Here is a 9,273-nt window from a genome sequence, read left to right as displayed (position 1 = left end):
ACCTGGGCCACTTTCTACGAGTGGGACAGGTGTCATACAACTGCCACACAGCTGTGGTCACAAGGTGTGCCGTGTGCCAGGTCCAGGTCTAAGCATGTCGTGGACCCTCATTCCCTTCATCCCGCTGCAGCACAGGGAGGGCAGCGGTTTCTATTTTCATTGTATGAAGGGAGAAGCTGGGACAAGCACTGACTTCATGTCCAGAGTCTAAGCTGGTGGGTGATGAATGGGGTTTCTACCATGTGATGAGCTCTGGGACCCCACCTGTTACCCTAAACCTGGGGTCTTCCAGGAAAGTTAGGCTGACCTTCCAAAATTGGAGTCTGATAATCTGGACCTACTGTTACACTTCTGCCTGGGTCCTGCATCCGGCCATGTTAGCCATTGTGGCCAGGCAATCAGAGGTAGGGGGAAGAGTCGTGGGGAAAAGTGAGTGGCTGGGGCTGGGTTGTGAGGACGGATTTGGCCATGTCCATGCTCACCATTCATATCCCAAGTAGCGTGTGCATGTAGTCTAACCGTGGTGGTCATTGTCCCCAGAGGCAGCTGCAAGGACAACTTTTGAAGGCTCTAGACCCAGTCCACAAATTGCAGATCTTCTTAGAAGATGAAATATAATTTTATTAAATTCAGTTCCGGCTGGCAGGTAGATCAGCAAGTTCAGATTTGCTGAGCAGGATGAGAACACCTGGGGTGGGCACCATGGCTGTCCAGCAGAGGTTCCTCCTGGACAGAGTGGGAACTGGTCACACAGACACCCTCAGGGAGTGAATCTGGAAGGGTCATGCACCTGGCTTTGTCAGCCTTGGGGTGCACCTGGGAACTCTTTATCAGCCTCCTACAGAAAGCTATCTCCACCACGCTGTGACCCTAACTGAGAACACTGTAAGTTACTTCATAGATTACAGAGCCTCCTGTGGTTGGATATTAATCAGACCAAGGGGTGCAGAGAGCTGCAGACACCCACGCTTATTTCACACCAACACAGTGCTCTACACACGGAAAGAGCCATTCCTCTCTTTGACTTGGGTTGGGCTGGGATGCTGAAATTTCCCTGGGCAATGCACTGTCCTTTAGGTATGCATCATTTCCTGGCCTGTGCCACTCTGGTCCCTTGAATTAGAAACACAGGGAGGAAGTTAGCTCTATTGCCAAGTGCCTGGCTTCCCTCTGGTCCCACCAAGCACAGAGGTAGCCCTTCTTGGTCTTCTTCTCTTTGGATCTTGGAGATTTATTTCAGGATAATTCATGGCTTTAGCTGTCCAATTTTAGAAAGGTACAATTTGGATTTTGTATATAGCTGTGAGAACAAAAGCTGGACTTACAATATTGGAGATTAAGGCAAAGTTTTGCAATTCAAACCCCAAAGGAGAAGTATGGGTCTTCTCAGCTTCCCCTGACAGTGGAGATTAATGTCACTTGGCCACACCGGTGACTGTGAGGCCGTGGATGTAGATCTACAGCATGCCAGGGCAGCAGCGAGAGCGCCGGAGGCTGCCCTTGGCCTTCCTTTTGGCAGGAGGGCTGATGAGCGGAGCTGGGTGCTGACAGGGCAGCCTTCCTCCTTCCTGAGGGAACAAGCCGGCACGGAGGCCAGGTCTCCTAGGCTGGGTGTGTGGCCATGCGCGTGGGACTCATCGTGCTGCTGATCCGGTGAGAGGAGGCAGGAGGCTGTAATTATCGTCCTGCTGCTTGATGGCTCTATGGTGAACAGCTCTCCTCCACCAGGTCTCCCACCATGAGGGCTCTGCCGTACAGCCAGCCAACTGTGTGCTAAACCTTAGGAAACTGTGAGGTGAAATAAAACATCCTTCCTTTAGGTTGCGTGTGTTTCAACCAGCATTGAAAGGTGAAAAATACAGTTACTATTGTTAGGTTCACAGAGCGAAGGTCAAGGTACAGAGAGACTCAGTGAATTGCTCCAAGTTTTGCAGTCAAGCCTGTGTTGGAGTGGGAGCATGAACCCTCATCTCCAACTCCGCGCTGCTCTTGTTACAAGTTAAAACGAGGGCACTGCCACTTGGATATCGGGAACCAGGTGCCCTAGGGTGCAGAGGAGGACCAGTGACATTTAGCCTCAGTCCCTGTGGGCCCGTGGTCACTAGTGGGTGAAGATGACAGCTTCCCAAACCTTTCTAGAGTCATGGGGCTTCTCGAAGGCAGGCAGGGACAAGTCCATGGTCTCGGATGACATCATCCACATCTGTGACCTGAGATGTGACCAGGGCCCATCTGACATGCATGCTTCCTCTGAGCTCCCCAGCAGATCTCTCTGTGGTACATTCTGGAGACTCCTGAGTCCTTGAGAGTCCAAAACACCGCAGGCCTGCTGACTCCGACACAAAATCTTAGAGGGTCGCAGGGATCAGGGAGGAGCTGGGACCAGAGATGCCCTGTTTCTCTCTGGATGCCTTTCATGCTATTAGACCATTGTGCTTCGCGTAGAAATGGATGAGCTCAAACTATATCGAAAAACTTAATATAAGACCTAAACCTCTGACACTACTTGAGAAAAATATAGAAGAAACACTTTGATGTATAGGCACAGGCAGAAATAGCAGGACCTGACAAATGGGGTCCTCACCAGTTAAAATTTTTTACACAGCAAAGGAAATAATTGACAAAGTAAAGAGCTGGCCTACAGAAAATCTTTGTGGCTACTCTTTTGGCAGAGGATTAATGTCCAATATATAAATAACTCAAAAAATTTAGCACTACTAGCACAAGTCATTCAATCAATAAATGGGCAAATGAATTAAACAGACACCTCTCACAGTGCAAATCAAAACTACATGGAGATTCTACATTAGCCAAATCAGGATGGCTGTTATTCAACATAGAAAAAAAAATACATGCTGGGGAGGACTGGGGAAAAGGAACACTTTTACCCTGCTGGTGGAAATGCAAATTAGTACAGGCACATGGAAATCAGTACAGAGCTTCTTCAAAAAGCTAAAAACAAAACGACATATGACAGAAAAAGAGATGTAGTTGTTAGAGAAGAGGAAGAGCTCATGGGAAGAGGTAGGTGAAGAGGAGGGAGTGGGGGAGGATTTGATCAAAATCTGCATGAAAACATCATACCCAAAGCCACTGCTCTGGAAATTAATGTGTACTTTAAAAAGTGGCATTGTTGAAAGTGGGTGGTGGCCTCCCACGTGCAGGCAGCGGAGCGCCTGAGCTTTGCCTGTCTTCTGCCACGTGAAATCACAGCAAGGTCTTCCCCAGCCCGAATGCCAGGGCCTCCGTCCTGGACTCCACCTCTGGGAGCAGGGCGGCCTCCTGTCTTCTTTATACGCCCCTGATCCAATGGGACGTGGTGCCATTACGGACTCGCAGGCTCCGACCCAATTTGTTTTCTAGGAAAAAGCTGCAGATTGTGGTTTTGGATTTAAGAAACAAACGTAATGCACAGAAATGATTCATCCTGTAAAAATGAGTCATGAATACAAAAGAAATGCTTTTCCTTCCTTCCTTCCTTCCTTTCTTCCTTTCTTTTTCTTTCTTTTGGTTTTGAGACAAGGTCTCCCTGTGTAGTTCAGTTTGGCCCTGGACTCACTATGTGGCCCTGGCTGGACAGGAATTCACTGCCATCCTCCTGCCTCCGGCTCCTGAGTGCTGGGATTACAGCATGGACCATCATGTCCAGTTTACACTCCTCGTTTTGATACATTTAGATATAGCTACAAATATCAGTGCATTCCAAACTATAGCCACATCAACTCAAGGCTACCTACAACTCAGCCAAATGACAAGATTTTATCCATGGAAATGTTTGACAATTTTGGGGGGGCACATTAATTTTACCTCGGCCAGGTGTGGTGGTAGTACGTGCCTTCAATCCCAGCACTCTGGTGGCTGAGGCAGAAGAATTGTCATGGGTTTGAGGCCAGCCTGGGCTAGCTAGTCAGTTTCCGATCAGCCTGAACTGCATAGCAAGACCCTGTCTCAAAAAAAATTAATTTTACCTCAATAAAACTATAGTACTTAGTAAAAGTTTGCACTCTTTGAGTAGCAGTAGCTAAATTTACCCAATACTTGTCACTAAACACACTAATCCTATTTCTAAGGTCCCGCTTGGGTTAATCACAGAGCACACTGCCATCGCCTGACTCAACACTATGTTCATGAACCTGCATCCATAACCACGCACAGCATAGCAACATTTGGGTCGAAAATGGACTGAATACATGAAGGTGGCCCCTGAGATGCCAGAGCCTGCTGACCTCAGCTTGTTTAAGTCCTGGATGGATGAAACTGTCCAGTGACTTTTCTCTGCCCTCTTGGGGTGTCCTATCACTAAGCAACACACAACTGGATGATCTCAGGCCCAGGACTCCGGAGGTGACAGCCATGGGTGCCACCGAAACAGGTGGAGTTCCCTGTGCGGGGCTTGGGCTCCAAATGCTTGCCTCATTTGCTGCCGGAGATGGAGCAGAACTGAGTTGCTGGTGTGCAGGCTCCTGGTGCTGGAGCTATGTCACTGCGCTTGTTTCATGGGAAAGGAGGGGCGATGCAGGCCCTGGGGACACGGGCTCCCTTTGCAGTGGGAGGAGGGGAGATGTGGGGTCAGGGCCATTGGTGGGGATGGGTCCACATGCACACAGAGAGCACCTTGGAAAATGCCAAGGGCAAAGCTGATACCATGGTGTCCGGAAGAAATAAAGACAAGCTGTTCCCTCCAAAGCCAGGCAGAGGGAGCAGCAGGGCTCAGGAGGCCCCCCTAATGCTAGGGAGGCTTGACTGTGCCCGCAGGGCACCAGTGAAGGACAAGATTCTGCACTGAGCTCCAGGGCTGGAAAAGGCCAGCAGCTACATTATAGGAGGCTGCTGTCACCTGAGCACTGGATGTAGGCAGGTCTCCTTTTCGTGATGGGTAAACTGAGGCCCAAGGCAATTAATTAACTTCCAAAGACCAACAGTCTCAGAGCAAGGATGCCAAATGCCAGGTCTGGACTCAGCAGGGACAGGGTCCTGCTGTCTGGTTTCTGAGATACAGTCTCAAAAAGCAGTTCAGGCTAGGCTTGAACTCACTGTGCAGCTCGGGCTGGCCTCAAACTTGCAACAATCCTTCTGCCTCAGCTTCTAAGTGCTAGGACTATAGGCTTGGGCCACCACCCTGGTTTAATCCAGCATTTTTTTTTTTTTTTTTTTGTACTGAGGATCAAACTTCCAGGCCGGTGCTTATGTCATTGGGCTAAATCCTCTGCCCCTAACTCAGCAATTTTAAAAGAGGAAATCACTGGGAGTTCTGCTTTATGAGATGGGAAAAGTGACAAATAAAAAAACAGGGGAAATATATATGATAAAAAGGTTTTATTTTCTTTGTCATGAGCTCCCAGATACTTAGAAGACCAAGGCAGGAGGATCTCTTGCACCCACAAGTTCTGGGCCAGGCTGGGCAACACAGTGAAACCCCATCTTTAAAACAGTTATATTTGAGTTTACTATAGAGGAAAGCATTTCTCCTAATACTAATTTAAAAAACAAGATATAAAGCCGCACATGGTGGTGCACACCAGTAATCTCAGCACTCGGGAGACTGAGGCAGGAGGATTGTTGCAAGTTCAAGATCAGCCTGGGTACAAAATGAGCTTAAGCCCAGCCTGAACTGCACAGTGACACCCTGTCTCAAAAAATTAAAAAAAAAAATGAAAGCTCTATGAGTGTTATGATGATCTCAAATCTTTAAAAAAATTTATATCTGCAGAGAAAGATACAGCCAAAAAACAAAATCAATGTTAAACTCTTCAAGAGGCAGAATATTATATAGTTTAAATGTTTAAATTTAAAATTCTTTATTTTTATATTTTCTATGATGCCCTTGTGTCTCATAATCAGGAAAAGATGTAGAGGACATAAAGCAAACACATTGAAAGCTGAACAACCTTACCTAATTTTGAAAAACGAGTACAGTTAATTTTTTGTTTTTTTTTTCTCAATAAATGAGGAACTATGATGTAAAAGAGTAATTTTCCTGTGGTGCCTGTTTTGCAGTTGCTATGGCTGCATCAGGCGGGCCTAGAGCAATATTGCCTGCTGCCTGACCACAGGCCTTGAGCACAGAGCTGCAGAAGGTGACTCGGGTCCCTGTGGATGGAGCTTCTTTGGAATAGAAATCAGCTATTTTTAACTTCGCCAAGACTCACCTGTCTCACTCGCTCGCAGATCAGTGTGCTCTTTAGAGTAGCCCAAAAACGATGCTGTCAGTGCAGCAAGTTCAGCAAACAACTCCCGCAAGTCAAGTTAAACTGCAGTGGTCCGCTTAGGCCAGTGACGGGGAAGCAGCGGCAGAGGGGAGCTGGTTTCTGAGGTGGGCTAGCTGCCACATCAGCTGGGGGCTTGTGTTTCCTGGGGGGGGGGTTTGGAGTCGGGTTGCCACGTGCCCTGCTGAGGCTGCAACACCAGAAGTGTCTCTTTCCCTGGACACTGAGGGTACACACATATAACACACACACACACACACACACACACACACACACACACACACGCATGCACACGGGGCGGGGGCAGGAGACCCCCATGTGCTCCAGGTGTGATGGATTGTAAGGGCCGATAGTTCTTCCCAGGAACCTAAAACATAGATTGGTGACCAGGTCCCTGGGAAAGAAAATATCCCTTAGAAGGTCATGAAAAAACACAGAATAAGCCAGAAGTGAGTAGGACTATGTGAAGGGACATGGCACTTGGCCCAAGCTCTGGGAAGGCCCTGGATGTGGCCATCCCTGACATCTGTCCTGTCCAGCTGAGGTCGGAGTGGCAGTGACCTTGGGAATCCTGTGTCTGCCGCTGGTGATTCTCCATCTGTTGATGCTCTGTCATTAGAGACAACGAAGTCACAGAAGAGTCGCTGCCAAAGGCTGCACATATGGGTCGCGCCTGTCCGTGTGAGGGTAGCTGCTGGTCATCTGCCTCTGGACCTTCTTTCCAGGGTTTCCCTGCTGCGCACCTGCACTTTCAATGCCCAGAAGCCCAAGCGGCCTGTGTTCTTACCCAGGCAAGGAGGGAGGTGGCGCGGTGAGAATCACACTTCTGCCTTTTCCGGGGATTCACTGTGGAGTTTTAAATTTTTTTTTATTTTTATTTTTATCGGTACCAGGGTTTGAACTTGCGACTGCCTGCTTGCAAGGCAGGCGCTTATGCCGCTGAGCTAAATCCCCAGCCCCTTCACTGGATTCTTGGGTCAGACTCCAGCTCTTGCTGTCTTTCTCCTCAGCTGCACCTTATGCTTGAATGCCACTATCCCTGTCCACGGAGAAGTCTGTGATTTGGGGACTAAGAAAAGTAAGGACAAAATAGTATGAATTTCCTTCTGGGAAGAGTGGATGAGAGAAAGGATAGAAGCAATCACCACCATTCATTGGAGCTTGCTTGGCCATCTTGAGCACAGCAGAAGTAGTCTACTCATACCCCTCGTATCCCTAGGAGGTAGCACCGATTATCTCTGTTCTTCTGATGGGGAAACTGAGCCTAGCAGATGTTAAGTAACTTGCTCAAGATCACACAATAGCTATGTTGGACCGACTGTGCACCGTCATCTGGAATCTCTCATTTTTCTTCTGCTTTGGGGAGAGCCTTTGAGCTCAGAGGCAGGAGTTGATCTGACCCAGTTGTCTGCTGAGGGTCAACTCTGCTTTTCAAACATGATTCTTTTATTTAGGCACTGATGTCCTAGCTGTCTGGGATTTTCCTGTTTAGTAAGATGAATGAGAGGTTGGAGGAGTCTCACGAGGCACACTTAATGTCTTCTGGGAAGGAAAGTGATTGGTTCCCTTCTTTTATTTCTCAAGACAAAATGATTATTTTCTACCTCCTGGGGATTCTGAAAGCAAATTAAACTTTAATCCAGTCTCAACACAACAGTTGAAGGTGGGATCAAGTCATCATGGAGCAAACTGTGAACACTGTCCAACCACACCCCTCCCTCCCTGGCTGCTTGACCCAGCCCATAACTACCAACCACAAGATCCCGCCCCCACTCCGCTCCCAGTGTCTTACAGTATCTGCACGATGATTGTTCACATCCTAAAAGCCTTCTGTTCTCTTCCACCTCATTAAACATGAAACTTCCTCAGCCTGCATGACACTCTCTGTTGTAAAATCCCGCATCTCTAAAAGTGGAATCCAGAGTCACCGCTCCTGAGCTAGCACGTAATGCAAATCTGCTTATGTGGTATGGTCAAAGTATATGGTGATATTTACATTCAAAAAGTATTATTAAAAAAAGACTCATTGTCATGAATCCCCCTCTCCCCCACTCATCCTGTCCTTCCTACTACCCCTGATGGTGGTGAGTGTTTGAGTGGTGAACAAAACTGTGGTGAATGGCATCCAGTGGAAACGCAGGCTTAAGAAACCACTGCAGTGTCCTTCGTAAGACCTGGTGCCGGATGACTTCTGGCTCTTCCCCAAAGTCAAGATGACCATGACAGACACAGGTAAGCATTTTGAATCCATTTAGGACAGGCAAACAGCCACAACAGCACAACTAAAGACATTCACAAAAGAGAATTTGCAGACTGCTTCAGAAGCGGCAGGAATGGTGGGATAGATGTGTTTAAAGTGGGGGAGAGTATTTTGAAGAGGATTATTTTAAAAAATAAAATAAAATTTCAAAACAAGATAATGGGAGAGTAACAATGGTTAATACATTGCATATTATTATGTTTAAGTTGGCTACTCAGAGTATAAGATATAGGCATTTAGCTGCCCAAACGATGTTAGCATAAACCTTTCTTTTCAATGAACTAAGAGAAATTAGTAGTGTGATTAGCTTAACTATTATATATATACAACATATATATTCTTTTTATGTGTTTGCTTTTCCCTTCCTTTTTCTCTGTTTCCCATTCCCAGTTTTTCTTTCTTTCTTTTTGAACAGTTTCTTCCTGCTTCACAATATCTATTCCTCATTTTGGATCTTGTTAACTCTTTCAGCTTCTCACACTTGAGAGACAATACGATGTTTATACATGCGATCTGATTTGTTTCACTTATGAGTACGCCTTGAGTTGCATCCATTTACCTACAGAAGGCTTTAGTTTATCCTTTATAGCTAAGTAGTACTCTACTGTATAAAAGGACTGCATCTATTTAATCTATTCCTTGGTTGGTGGGCATTTGAGTTGTTTCCAAGATCCAGCTATTATAGATTGTGCTGCTATAAACACCAGGTGCACATATATCACTGTGGTACTTCTGGGAAGATATCAAGAAACTAAATTTAAAAAAAATTAACATTCACCATATTTTTCAATCACACCTCATATTTAT

Source organism: Cavia porcellus, unplaced genomic scaffold (genome assembly GCF_034190915.1).
Source record: "Cavia porcellus strain 051 isolate PalLab524CR breed Dunkin Hartley unplaced genomic scaffold, mCavPor4.1 scaffold_15, whole genome shotgun sequence".
Lineage (NCBI taxonomy): Eukaryota > Metazoa > Chordata > Mammalia > Rodentia > Caviidae > Cavia > Cavia porcellus.
The sequence above is the reverse complement of the archived record's forward strand: the minus strand, read 5'-3'. Positions refer to the sequence as shown.